The sequence below is a fragment of the Lutra lutra genome, chromosome 4 (assembly GCF_902655055.1).
Source record: "Lutra lutra chromosome 4, mLutLut1.2, whole genome shotgun sequence".
Taxonomy (NCBI): domain Eukaryota; kingdom Metazoa; phylum Chordata; class Mammalia; order Carnivora; family Mustelidae; genus Lutra; species Lutra lutra.
The window spans coordinates 13,384,514-13,399,282 of record NC_062281.1 but is presented as its reverse complement, the minus strand read 5'-3'; the positions used below and the strand labels follow the sequence as shown (position 1 = coordinate 13,399,282).

Here is a 14,769-nt window from a genome sequence, read left to right as displayed (position 1 = left end):
GCTGGGGCCATGGTCCGGGGGTGGTGAGTGCCCACTGTGTGCCGGGCTCTGCTCTAGGTGCTTTATGTCAGGAGAGGGATGGCAAACTGCCACTCACCGGCCAAATCTGACCCACCATCTTTTCTAGTACAGCCCAGGAGCTACGCATTTCTAAATGGCTGACAGATACAATCCAAAAGTATTGTATTTTCTGACACATGAAAATCATATGAAATTGGATTTCATTGTCCATAAATAAAGTTTTATTGGAACACAGCATGCCCTTTCTTTTGGGTATTGTCTGTGGTGACTTTGCCACTCTGATTGTAAAGATGGGGAGCTGGTATAGAGATGGCATGGCCCGCAGTGCCCCAGAATATTCCCTATTTGGCCCCTCAGTTTGCTGAGCCGCGTATGAACCCATCTAACCCTGCACAGGGCAGGCTGTTACTGCCGCCATCCTCACTGTACGGGGAAGTGAGGTTAAGAGAGTGCCTGAGGTCATCACAGCTTGTAGGTGGTAGAGCATGGGTTTGGTTCCCAGAGCTGGGGCTCCTGATGGCTCCACCATAGGGCAGGTTATTGGTCTTTGGAGGGGAGAGACATGAGGCAGGAAGAGGCAGAGGTATGCCTTCCTGAGTGGTAGAGCCAGTACTGAGAGCCAACCCCACTGGGCCTCACAGTTCTTGACCTTTCTCTCGTAATGAGTTTATACCCTCCCCACCCACCACCGTCTCCTGGTGTCACCTGCTAAACACATGGCCAAATGTACAGAAGCATTCAAGATGTCCCTAAAAGTGTAGTCCCTTGAGAGCAGGGAGGTAATACGACAAGACTAGATGTGGTTATGTGCTTTCTACTAAATATAAACTTAGTACATGCTGGTGGAATGAGTGAATGAATTTGGTGAATGTCTCCTGGACTCTTCAGAATTTAGACTCTGGAGATAGGACAGGGACCCCTGGGGAACGCGGTAAGAGGACGTTCTCATGGGAAGGAGACCACGGGAAGGTGGTCCTTCACGGACCACAGTGATGCTCCCCAGGTGGCATGGGGTTCTTGGGCTACAGTGCCAAACACATCTGTCAAAATCCCACTGAAGGAAAGCTGGTGTCTTTCCCATGTGTCATAACTGGCTCCATTTGGGTTGATTCCGAATGTTTGGTTTCTTAAAACAGCTTTGCCGAAATATAATTCACGTATCATACAAGTTACCAGTCTTAGAACATTTTGACTACCTCAGAAAAAAAATCTGTCCCCATCAACTATCACCTCCTTCTCCCCCTTCCCCTGGCCCCTTGGGTCCTGAGCAACCTAGAATTTCTGTCACAGGGGATTTGCCTTTCCTGACATTTCACACAAATGCAGTCATACAATAGGTGGTCTTCTGCAGCTGGCTTCTTCCACTTAGCATGACGCTATCAAGGTTCACCCCGCTGTAGGATGTGTCTGTACTTCATTCCTTTCTGTGCCTTAGTAATGTTCCATTGTGTGGAGGGACTGCGTTTCATTTACTCTTTCTTTGGTGGATAGACAGGTTGTTTCCAGTTTGGGGTTATTATGAATAATGAATGCTCCTTTGAAGATTCCCGTGCAAGATTTTGAGTGGATGTGTGTTTGCATTTCCTTGAGTATATATACCTAGGAGTGGAAAGGCTGGGTCACGTGGCAAATCTCTCTGCAGCCTTTTTGAGGAATGGCTAGACTGTTTTCCAAAGCACCTACACTGGTTTTCATGCCCATAGGAACTGCATGTTCTTGGCCATCATTCATGCCCATCTTTACAAATCACAGGATTCCATTTATATGAACTTTTGGAACACACAAAATTAATGAATGGTGCTAGAAATCAGTACAGTGGTTTCCTCTGGGAGGTGGGCAGCAATGATTGGAAAAGGCACAGGGAACTTTCTGGGTGAGGGAAATGTTCTGTGTCTTTGTGGTTTAGTTTTTGGTATCTGCATTTGTCAAAACTCATCAAACTGTTCATTAAAGATCTGGACATTTGACTGTGTTAATTAAGCTTGAATTTTAAAAAATTGAAAAAGAGCATACAAATGAAAAAAGCATAGGCAGAGGGGGATAAAGAAAAGAATATTAGCTATCTCCAGGCATGACTTATCCTGGACAGAGGGCTGGTACCTGGCAGGCAAGGCCAAGTGTGAGAGGTTTTTAATTGATGTGATTAACTGTGTCGCAGTAGGAAGCCTCGTTAACACCAAAAGGGAGGAAAAGAGGTTATTTTTCACTTACCTAACTAGGGGCAGGCTGGAAGGGAGGCCTGGAGGGCCCTTGGAGGGCTGGTCCCTGCAGTGGGGGATGGGCAATTCTGAATAGTAGAGCTGCATTTCCCTTGGCTTTGAGATACTTTTTGGGGTGGGCGAGGGCATCATTTTCTTGGTTGTTGTAAAACCTGTTATCCATGTTCATCTGTGGGGAGGAGAAAACCAACCTGAATTTTTTTTGGGGGGTGAAGCGGGGTATGTTTTTCAAAGTGGCATCTTCCACGAGAACACAGATCTGTTTAGCTAGAATACTCTAACCCTTCCTTAAATGCACTAGTAGCTGATGAACTGGCAATAACAGGCAACAGAACAGAAGTGAAAGGTTTTATCTCTCCCTTAAGCTCTGCAGAGAAATTTATGGATGGACATAAGCACACAGAAGATCAGGGTTGGACGAACATTGTTAATTACCCATGTTAAAAATCAGCAGTATGAAATTTCTTATAAAATTGCAAAAATTGCATCATTTTATTTGTAGGCTAAGAAAAAAATATATATGTATATACACACACACACACATATATATATTTGGCTAGAATAAAAGCCTGGAAGTATAAATGCTGTTATTTTTAGGAGAATGTGATTATAATGTGATTTTTTTTTCTATTGCGTATCTGTGATTTATTTTTTCCAATGACCGTTTATTGCTTGAGAATTCAGTTGTTTGTTGAGTGATTTTGCTTCTCTCACTCGTGAAAGAGGTCAGTTTGCATAGGCTCACCTCCCTGGAAGAGACTCCCCCCCTCCATCCCCACCATGCTTCCTGGTTCTCGGCTTTAAGGCAGTACTGTGTAAGTACCAAACACAGACTTCAAGGTTAGCGGGGTCAGAGTTCTATCTTGCAGGATCTTGGGCAGGTCTTTCTGTGTCTTCGTTTCCTCTTCAGAAGAATGGAACTGATGGTAGTCTCCCGGATCAAGTGGTGTGAAACGTCCATGGGAACCGTGCCCCTACACAACACACACACACACACACACACAGTACTTGGTCCTTCCCAGCAGCTTTCTACTCTTCCTCCCTCCTTTTAGCAGGACGCCTTCCTGGTACCTTGGAAACTAGCCCTCGAGGGGTCCAAGTGACTCCTGACGGCCGAGCGCCAGCCCTCAAATCATTGCAGAAGCTTATATACACCTTCAGCCCATCATGTGTGTGTGCGCGCATGTGTGCACATGTGTGTGCGCGTGTGTATGTGTGCGTGTATGTATACGCATGTGTGTGTGCACACGTGTGTTTACGTATGTGTGTGCTTGTGGGCAGGCTCATCAGGAGCACTTCTCTGTGTGTAGTGCGACAATAAACAGAACCTCCGTCCCTGTGGACGAATTGGGGCAACTCGCTGCAGGGACTAGGATCTGTCCCAAACCAAAGGTCAAACCAGCTGGAGCAACGCTCTGGGTGACCATGCTATTTATGTTCCTTCCTGCAGCACGATTCCTGGCAGTGGTGGCCTCGGTCCGCAAACAGCCTTGTCCACAATGTGCCCAACACGTTGGAAACCTTCTCTTCCCGCAGCTCGGGATAGAGAACGCAGTCCTGGGGTAGAGTGTGAGTATCATTTCCCTAGGGCTGGGGGAAGGGCTGGGCAGAGAGTGAGTCAGGGTTTTGCAAATGTATGTTTACGCTGGTGGAACACACAGGGCACACATGGGCAACAGCGATTTGCACTCATGCAAAGCAGGAGCCACGTGCTGTCCTCCACATCACCTCGCCTCCCCTTCCTTGGTCACCTCTGCAGCCCTCCTCCCGGCTCCAGAATGCCTGCCCCAGCCCCTTTTCTCGGCTTCTTTTTCTGGCAGTGGTTTTCAAACTTCAGTTTGCAAATGACCACCTGGGAAACTTGGTGAAATGCAGATCCCTGGGCTTCCCCCACCAGATTTTCTCATTCAGTAGCTCTGGGGTGGGGCTTGGGAAATGGCATTTTCACCGGACATCATAGATGGGTCCATTTGACCAGAAAGACACTATGTGTTAGTTTCAAAATATGAAGACAGAGCTGCAAAATGGAAATTGTGTTAGATATTTATATAACTTTTTATTGCCTGGTCAAATGCAACTCCACTTTAGCAGTTCCATGGGAATTATGTTGTATACAGGAGCCAGGTAGGGTTAACATACCTGATGGCTCTCTCAGGGCCTACAGAAGCCTTGAAGGCGTTTCAACCCCATGAGCCAGGCTCTGAGGAGCGAAGCCTAGGGGATGTTGTGTTCCCAGCATTTTCGATCAGGAAGAAATGTTCTTCTTGGGGCGCCTGGGTGGCTCAGTGGGTTAAAGCCTCTGCTTTGGCTCAGGTCATGATCTCAGGGTCCTGGGATCGAGCCCCGCATCGGGCTCTCTGCTCGGTGGGGAGCCTGCTTCCTCCTCTCTCTCTGTCTCTCTGCCTACTTGTGATCTCTGTCTCTGTGAAATAAATAAATAAAATCTTAAAAAAAAATAATGTTCTTCTTTGGTGCCCATGTTTGACTGTCAGAGAAACCGGGGCCTAGAGGAGAAGGACTCACCCTTGGCCAGGCAACAAGTTCCAGCAAAGGCCACTTTAGAGCACAGCCTGGATAGCTTTGAACGTGTGCACGAGGGTTCAGGGGCAGGTGACTTTGCCCCCTTGCAGTCTCTCCCCACATGTCTCTCTCACTCTGGCTTTTCTCCCCTTGGGTACCTGTGTCCTCAGGCCACCCTGAGGCCCAGCTTGGAGCCCTGAGTGGGGGCCGGGGGCAGGCCGCGGTGGACTCTGTGTGGAAACCACTCACCAATAGGCATCCCACTTGACAAGGCCAGGATTTAGCCTAATTCCCTGCAGAGAATGAAGGGCTGAGTCCTCTGATGGAGCCTGAGGTTTACAAAGGCCTCTCGGTGCACACAACCTGCCAGGTGCTGGGTGCTGTGCCGCGGAGGCAGCAGCGAAAAAAAGCTGACGGAGGGGGCCCCGCACTTGGGGAACTTTGGTGTCTCTGCTCCCCCATTCCTTGTCTGCCGAGCGCCCTCCGGAGAGCCTGACCTTCTGACCAAGGCAAACCTGAAGCAGAGGCTCCAGTCAGGGAGATGGGCAACAGGCAGCACGACCGGTCTACACGCAGTCCGGGCCTTTGGGAGAGCTCCCCGCGCTGGGGAAGAAGCAAGACAGGACGGCGGAAGGCGAGCAGCTGCGTGCAGGCCAGGCCCGCGGCGAGGCTCTGACTCCACGTGGCCTCTCTCCCTGCACCCCTCCGTCCTGGCAGCACCCCCCCGCCACCAGCCACACCGTGTGCGGGGCACTTCAAGGCACTGGGGCGGAAGAGAGAGGGACGCTCACGAGCATTTCCCCACAAAGGCCAGAAACAGCACGTCACCTCTGCTCACTCCTCGTGCGCCAGATCTAGTCACCGCAGGTGAGGAAGTGCAACCCTGACCTGCCGGAGACAGTCTGGAAAAGCGAGTGGCGTGGGTACGTCCCTTTTCAGGGCACGTGTAATTTCTCACTCACTCCTTCAACCAGCAAGAACTAACAGTGAGTTTACTGAGCGCCAACTTCGCAAAATATTGCCACTTCTTTTGGCCCTTTTATCAGTCCTGAAGTGGCAGAGGTCCTTATACCCATTTGCCCATCAGCAATAGAAGGCTCAGAGGCACCCAGACGGAGAGGGGTGGGCCTGACTCCACAGCACAAGCCTGTCAGCGAACGCCACAATGATAGGAGAGGAAGGTGGCCATGCAGGGAGGCCCGAAGGCACAGCGGTTAAGCAGGCGGGTTCTAGAGGCGAACTGCCTGGGGGTGCATTCTGGCTCCATATTCCTGAGCCATGAGATCAGAGCAAGTTACTTACCTTCCTATGCCTCAGGGTCCTCTCCCATTCACTGCCAGGATGCTAACAGCACCCCCAACCTCATCAGACTGCTGTGACAAGTAAGGCAGAAAGTGCACGGAAAACCCTTGCCGAGCTCCTAGCATAGCATCCGGGCCAACATGCCAGGGACGACAGTAAGTTAACATGGCCATCCACGTACAAGGGCCATCCACATACAAGCCTACATGGGCCACAGGCCCCTCAACCCAGGGCCTGCCACGCTGGCAGGTGGGACGGGGACACCCTGGTACCACAGGCCTCCCTACTCACCAGGTTCTTCATGCAGGCCCTCCTGAGGGCTGCCCCACACGGATCTCATAGACTGCTCCCATCAGCCGCACTGCTTTATGAGCTCTGTGTTCCTCTACCTGGCTCTCGGGGTCCTCAAAATTCAGGCCTTGACTCACCCAACCAGGATTTCCAGATGTTTTCTTTCTGTTCTAGGCCCAGGAAGCTCCTCCCTAGCCTGTGAGTGTGCCGCCCACCTCCCCTGCTCCTGGCCTGGATCACAGGCCTCCTCCCCTTCCTCCTCCACCTCCCCAACCCCTCCAGCCCCCCATGCTGCGGTCATCCTGAGCACTTCCTTCGCAGCCTGCAGGGACCTGCCACCGGACCCCAGACCACTCAGTACCCACACACGATCAATCTTTGATTGTCTGGCTTTGTTATCTTTGCCTTCATTCCTCCCTGGTATCTAGCATTCCTCGTGTTGGTGTCTTGACTCCCTAACTCGCCGCTGTAGTCGAGAAATGGCCTTGGTGTTGCAATCCCTCACCCGGAGTCTAGGCGATAACAGGCATTTGAGACATACGTGGTCCAAGCACTGGCTGGCTCCCTGGTGTGGGGCTTGGTAGTGGAAGGGGGAAACCAGCGCAGAGTCGTGGCTGAGGACCGCTCCCTCGCTTCCACCCTCCAGTCCACACACCACCCGCCTCCCAGGCTGGACTTGCTGTCCACTGCTAGCAGGGGCTGGCTGTGTGAAGGGGTCCATAATGTATGCAGAGACCCTCTGGGAGCACTCGTGAGCATGCAGATCTCATGGGAGGACGGCAGAGCATCGGTGACCCCGTGGAAAGTCTACCTTCCCTGAAGCTCCAGGTACGACTATAGCCTCCCACTCCCTGAACATTTCCAGATGTTAGAGTGACGGGTTTCTGTAGGCAGCCTGGCATGTGCCTCCACCACACGTGGCCACGTAAATGGGTCTTTTGGGAAAAACTGTTTGTCAGGAGTTATCAAACACCATGTTGACCTCGTACCCCTGTTTACGGAACGTATTTCAAAGACACGCTCCAGGAGAGAAGGCACTCGTTTGCAGGTGGGAGGTTTTTTGAAGCCGGGCACATTTGGGAGCAAAGTTGGAGACCAGGAGACACCCAAGGATACGTGGTACTTGGGCGCCAAGGCATCTTTGCCAGACATCTGAGGGATGGGGAAGAGGTGTTCACTTTAAGGAGAGTGGCCACCATCCCTGATGTGACAGTCACATAAAACAATGTGTCCTTCCTTATAAGGAAGTTACAGAAAGAGAATAGCTCTTTGTTGGAAAAGTGAAGATTGGCTTATTTGGTAGCATAGCAGGCAAGTGATGATTGTTTCTTCCTCGTGTCTCTTCTCTTTTTGGTAACCTAGCTCATCTAGTTAAAAATGGTTTCACTGCCACAAAAGAAAAGAAAAAGACATATCTATGTGGATTTGTAAGGCTCCAGGTGTCCAGGAGTGGGAGCATAAAGATAGCCTGAGATGTCCCCTCTCTCAGGTTTTTGCCCAAAACAGCATGGGTGCCCTGCGGGGGGTCGGGGGGAGTGAGCCACGGGTGCCCTGCAGGGAGGGGCTGCCCATGCTTCCAGGTCTGAAGGGCCCGTGTGCCGCACCCAGTGAGGGTGCGATGTGCTGCTGTGCTCCTGGCACAGTGCCTGGTATGAGCCTGAGCTCCCTGGGGGATATGCTCCCTTCCTCCCAAGTGTACGAAACAGTGTCGTTCATCATTGTGCTTTTTGTCCTGCCTGTGTCGTGTCTCACTGAAACCTCACCCTAAAGGTACCAGCTGGGTAATGTCGTCCCCGTTTTACAGATGAGAAAACGCAGTCCTCAGTTGTCATTCAGTTGCTGCATTCCAAACTCGGGCTGCGCACACGTCTCCTCTACAGGGCTTCCCTTTGTATCTGCTTTTGCAGTGGGGAAACTGAGGCTGTAAGTGACCTGCCAGAGGGCCCACAGCCAGTAAGAATCAGTCCTGGAAACATGACTAACTGGGTTTTCTGACTCCCAATCCGGTTGCATTTTATCTTTTGAATTTTTATGAAAGCCTCCTCTGTTCAAGGCACGTTCTCTCTGGCCTCTGCAAGATCCCTGTCATTCTTCTTGTGTTCTGCCCGTTCTGCTCCCTTTGCTCCTCACCGGCGTCCACTCAGGTGCCTTTGCTGGGTGCTGCACAGCTGGACTGCTGCAGGGCTATGATTGGGTACTTTTTAATTTAGACAAATGGGGTTCTCTTAGAGATCTTCTCTTCATTCCGTACACATAGCTCATCTGAGGGCTGCATCTGGCCTTCCCTTGCCATTGGTCCTGCCCTGTTCACTCCTCTTGCCCCTGGAGATGGACACTAGGGAAGCGCAGCCAAGTTCTGTGGTGACACCTTGCACCTGTGCCCACGGGGACTGTGGGAGAGTTTCTCTGTGCGGACTCCGGGCGGGGATGGATGGATGAGTCATTGGCTGTGCTCTTGTTTAATTTCACGAGTACTGCCAGGTTGTCTTCCAGAATGACTGCACCAGGTTACACTTATACCGGTAAGTGTGCAGGGCTTTCTGTTTCCTGTATCTTCCCCAGCACCTGCTATTACCAGATGTCTCAGAAAGCATGCATCTGATGGCTCGAGGGCATCGAATTAGCATCTCTGTGATGCTCTTTCGTGCTGCAGACCTAACCTATCACAGCAGTGTTTCAGGCCAGAAGAACATCCAAAAGGAAAAGGGGTTCCTTCCTACTGCAACTCTCTTCTCTTCTCTTCTCTTCAGGCACAGAATTTCCCCAGAAATCCCCAGTAGACTCCCCTTCTGTCTCACTGGCCAGATGGGACCAAGAGTCCACCCTAGGCTAGACTGTGACGGAGACAACAGGATTCGCCACAGCCGCCATGTGCCTCTTCCAGATACCTGCACAGAACTGGGGAAAGTTGAATCGGGGAAGAAAGCTGGTCGTTCAGCTGCCAGTGGACTCTTCTTCCACCCCAGATCTGTAATTGTACCAATTTTTTGAGTCATGCTGCCTCATCTTTACAAGGAATCATTCTCGAAACTCTGTGCAATTAGCCAATTTCAGAGACTTTCTAAAGCAATGAGTCACCGAGCCCATGGGCATTGCCTTGGGGATTTGATCCGTCTGGCGGCCCATTTTGGAACCTCCCGTTCTTCTTGCCAGGTGGACGTCAGACCTATTCCCATCCTGGCCGCCCCAAATTAGATTTCTGTGTGGGCTCCCTGTGAAAGTGGTCAGTATGGAGACCCTGGGGGTGAGCCCTGGAGCTCCTGCCTGTGGCACGCTCTCGAGGCCGAATGCTAGCACTGTAGGCAGCTTCTCATTAGCCACGTGCATACTATACTGAGCCCTGCTCTGGCCTAACCAAAGAAATTAATTTCTAAGTGATACCCAGTAGTTACAATTTATTGAGTACTTGTTCTGGGCCATATGATCTCACATAGCCCTCCTGACCGCCTGTGAGAACATCTCTGTTAATGTGAGAGCCCAGACTCCAGCCAGACCACCTGTAGAATGTCAGTTCTGACATTTATTAGCTGCGTGGCTTTGAGCAAGTCACTTCACCTCTCTGTGGCCTCGGCTTTCTCCTTTATACGGGGAGATTAGTGATCGTGCGTTGCGTTACAAGTACTGGATGACTGGGGAAATACAGAGTGCTTACTTAGCATACCACTGGCACAGTGGACATGTAGAGCTCACATTGATAAACAATAGCTGGTGCTGTTGCCATTTCTAAAAATTGAAGAAACCAGAGCATCGGAGAGATCAACTACCAAATGTCAGACAGGGCTGAGTAGCAAGGACATTTTTTTTTTTTAAACGGACACAATTGGGGACATTTTGACTTGAAAGCTGGCCTTTTTTTTTTTTTTTTTTTTGGTCCAACTATACATCATCAGTAGAGCTCCATGGCTCAACGGAAACATTGCCATCCCTTTCCTTATCAGTAGAATAAACTTTTTCATCTGAAGACCCAGAGAAGCTTTTTGTAAAGAAAGTCCTAAAGAAAAAGGAAAAAACTACACAACCAACAACAACACAACAACAACAAAAATCCACCCAAAAAACAGTGTCTAATCACCAGCCTTAAAGATAGAGTGTAATGCTTCCAGCAGCAGGTAGATGGGCAGGTCATTACGGGAAGGTGGCTGGGACGCCAGCCACTGACAAGGATGTTGGGACACCAAAAGAAGCCTGTGCCCTGGGACAGCAAGGTACAACACTCAGTTCCTGGTTCTACCACACACCTTACAGGGCCTCAGTCTCCCCACCTTTAAATCAGATTTCTCTTCTATTTTCTCCCAGTAAGGATTTAAGAAAAGCTTTATAAACTCAGCATAATCAATGCTTCTTATTCCAGAATTAGGATTTGACCTGTCATTTCCTGTTTGTCTCCTATCTCCATTCTCATATACGCACATTCACACAAAGTGTAAGCATTGTGTCCCCCAATCCCCTTTAGTCATGGGAAGTCTCTGGAGACCAGAGCTTTAGTTAGAATCTTCTACAAGAGATTTGTCCTTGTCTAATGAAGCCAGGTGTACTGGAGTCAGGAGCCCTTGGGATTTGGGCAGGGTGGGGTAGCTCTAGTGTCTCTCGATTTGGGGGAGCAAATAAACAAGGGAAGCTGTCTGCCACCCAGGATGTACCCTTGCCAGATTCCTTCACACAAGCATGTTCAGCCATAGATGTGCTGGGTGTGAGGGACAAAGCACTAGGTCTGAACAGAGGGTCATAGTAGAAAAGATGGCTTTGTGGCCTGAATATCTGGGAGGACTTTTAAACCTAACCCTGTATATGTAACAGGAGACTCAACTATCTTTTATTTTATTTTTATTATTATTATTATTATTATTATTATTATTTTTAAATGTCAGTGTCCCTCCCTTGCTTTCCTTCTTTCCTTTTCTTCTTCCTTCTCTTCATCCATCAGTTTCCAGTTCCCCAGCTTATAGGTCTCCCTTCCGGGAGGCAGTCAACTTCAAAAGAGTCTCGTCTGTGATTCTAGATGGTCTGCGCCTAAATGGCAAACTCCCTGTGTGTGTACTATTTCTTTCTCTACAGTATGAGGTTGCTGTGTCTTAGAGACACACGAGCACTGTGATTTAGGCCACCATCAGGGAAAGAAGACAGTCTGTTGTCCATCCCATTTCTCCTGTGTTTCCAGGCACCATTCCCTCCTGTCACTTACTAGCTGCTACTGTTGCCCACTCTGCACTTGGGGCCTATTCCTGGGTGCACGTGATGACATGGGGACATTTGTGATGACGTGACTCTGGATTCCAGGGTGGTCCAGCCCTGTTGGTGGAGAATCCCTCAGTTTCTGGTAGGTCCTGTGCCTCAGTTTCCCTCTCTGCCGGCAGGAAGACTGGATGACAATTTGGGATGGTCTCCAGAAACGTGCCCGCCACAGGTGGCCCTCTGAGGACCCTGCTTCTGCCCCAAGGGCAGCTTTTAGATCATGTTCTATTGACTCGTTCACCTGGTTGCAGAACCACACACCTGAAAGATGGCCAAAGCCTTTGTTCCTCAAACTCGAGCTGCACACCCATCTCCAGGGAACCCTTGCTAGATGCAGAGTCTCGTTCAGTTACTCCGTGTGGGGCTGAGATCCTGCACTAGGGGTGGGCTCCCAAGTGCTGCTAATGCCGCTGGCCCACACACTGACCCGTTTTGGAATAGCAAGGAAACACCGAGTCCCACCCCGTGTGGTACCAGATACTGTCTAGAGCACTACACTGCATAGATTCCAGCTTTGTCACTGGTTAGCAGTTAATGGACATTATCCTTTCATCTTCCTGACTATCCAGAGGGTGTGGGAATATATATATATACACACACACACATATGTACATATGTATGTGTATATACATACATATACATGTGTATATATGCACGCATACATATGTACATATTATATATATGTACATATTATATATAATATAATGTATATATACACATATATACACTTATATATGTGTATATACACATACATATATACATATTATATATAATATATATTTTAATATATATTTATGTGTGTGTGTATATATATGTATGTATAAATGTGTGTGTGTATATATGTATGTATGTATAAATGTGTGTGTGTGTATATATGTATGTATGTATAAATGTGTGTGTGTGTATATATGTATGTATAAGTGTGTGTGTGTGTGTGTATATATGTATGTATAAGTGTGTGTGTGTATGTATGTATAAGTGTGTGTGTGTATGTATAAGTGTGTGTGTATATGTATGTATAAGTGTGTGTGTATATATGTATGTATAAGTGTGTGTGTATATGTATGTATAAGTGTGTGTGTGTATGTATGTATAAGTGTGTGTGTGTATATATATGTATGTATAAGTGTGTGTGTGTATATGTATGTATAAGTGTGTGTGTGTGTATATATGTATGTATAAGTGTGTGTGTATGTATGTATAAGTGTGTGTGTGTGTATATGTATGTATAAGTGTGTGTGTGTATGTATGTATGAGTGTGTGTGTATGTATGTATAAGTGTGTGTGTGTATATATGTATGTATAAGTGTGTGTGTATATGTATAAGTGTGTGTGTGTATGTATGTATAAGTGTGTGTATGTATGTATGTATGTATGTATAAGTGTTGTGTGTGTATATATATGTATGTATACGTGTGTGTGTGTGTATATATGTATGTATAAGTGTGTGTGTATATGTATGTATAAGTGTGTGTGTGTGTATATATGTATGTATAAGTGTGTGTGTGTATATGTATGTATAAGTGTGTGTGTGTATGTATAAGTGTGTGTGTATATATGTATGTATAAGTGTGTGTGTATATGTATGTATAAGTGTGTGTGTATGTATGTATAAGTGTGTGTGTATGTATGTATAAGTGTGTGTGTATATGTATGTATAAGTGTGTGTGTGTATGTATGTATAAGTGTGTGTGTATGTATAAGTGTGTGTGTGTGTATATATATGTATGTATAAGTGTGTGTGTATGTATGTATGTATAAGTGTGTGTGTGTATATGTATAAGTGTGTGTGTGTGTATATATGTATGTATAAGTGTGTGTGTGTATATATGTATGTATAAGTGTGTGTGTATATGTATGTATAAGTGTGTGTGTGTATATGTATGTATAAGTGTGTGTGTGTATGTATAAGTGTGTGTGTGTATGTATGTATAAGTGTGTGTGTGTATGTATAAGTGTGTGTGTGTATGTATGTATAAGTGTTGTGTGTGTATGTATAAGTGTGTGTGTGTATATATGTATGTATAAGTGTGTGTGTATGTATGTATAAGTGTGTGTGTGTGTGTATGTATGTATAAGTGTGTGTGTGTGTGTGTGTGATACATTTTTTTTTTTTTAGTTGAGGAGAAACTGCCTCAGAGATGTTAAGTAACTCAGCAGAGGTCACACAGCTAAGGGACACAGAGGAACCGTACCAAGCAGTGAAGGCCATTTTTCATCACTGCTGTCCTCCACGAGCTTACGTCTGGAATGGGAGGCATCTTTGCACTAATTGAACGGGTTGGATGGTGAGTATCATTTTCTCTTCTCTCCCTGTCTTATCTCTGAGATTTTAACTCTGGTTTCTTACTTTCAGGAGCCCAGAAACACTTGACACAGGTAGCATTGACCCAGACAGAAGTGAATCCTTGTGTCCAGTGACTAGAAGACACACGAACCTGGAAAAAGGAGCCCAGGGAGATTGCTGTGTTTCCCCCACATAGGAGAACACCCACCCCCTCCTGCCCCTCGCCCGTAACACATGACACATTTAGCAGTGATTTGGTCACTGCTGAGCTATCTTCATTTAATGTGATTTTGGCAGAAGAGTTGGTCTGGAAATTGTATTTCAATTAAACTTCCTGTTGAGCTGCTTTGGTTTTGAAAGGATCCCATTAGGATGGATAATTATACAGCAGTTGCTATAAGGAGATATTTGCCTCAATTTCCACTCTGAGGTGATTCAAATCAAATGTTATTTCTTTCCTTCCCAGAGCTGTGTGTGACCATTTTCCTCATATTATAGGCTTCTCATGAGTTATTTTTGGAAATCCAAAGCAAAACAGCCATTTTGGCGGAGGCCGTTTCTAGCCTAGCAGAGTAAGCCATATGTACCAATGAACACAGCCAAGAGTCTCGTGTCTTTCAAAGACACCAAAACCATCTCCCTTTGTGGGGTTATTCTTGGGACCACAGACTGTCCTTTGTATCCATCCTGTATTCCTTTGTGAACTCTAGTTAACTAAAGTCAAAGACAATTGAAATTCCTTTAAAATTTGGCACCCCTGGGTGGCTCAGTCGGTTGAGCATCTGACTCTTGGTTTCGGCTCAGGTCATGATCTCAGTGTCGTGGGAATGAGCCCCACATGAGGCTCCATACTCAGCGCTGAGTCTGCTTGGGGTTCTCCTTCTCCCTCCCGCTGCT

The 14,769-nt window shown here is 47.5% G+C and overlaps 1 long non-coding RNA gene across 1 annotated transcript in view; it reads left to right on the top strand.

The window, feature by feature from the left end:
* Window positions 1–14,213, top strand: part of LOC125098913 (uncharacterized) — a 225,727-nt gene extending 211,514 nt beyond the window's left edge. Inside the window, exons 10-12 of the long non-coding RNA XR_007126973.1 lie at window positions 3,691–3,813; window positions 13,710–13,873; window positions 13,942–14,213. This is a non-coding gene — a long non-coding RNA (uncharacterized LOC125098913). The remainder of the gene's footprint in view (window positions 1–3,690; window positions 3,814–13,709; window positions 13,874–13,941) is intronic.
* The last annotated feature ends 556 nt before the right edge of the window (window positions 14,214–14,769 follow it).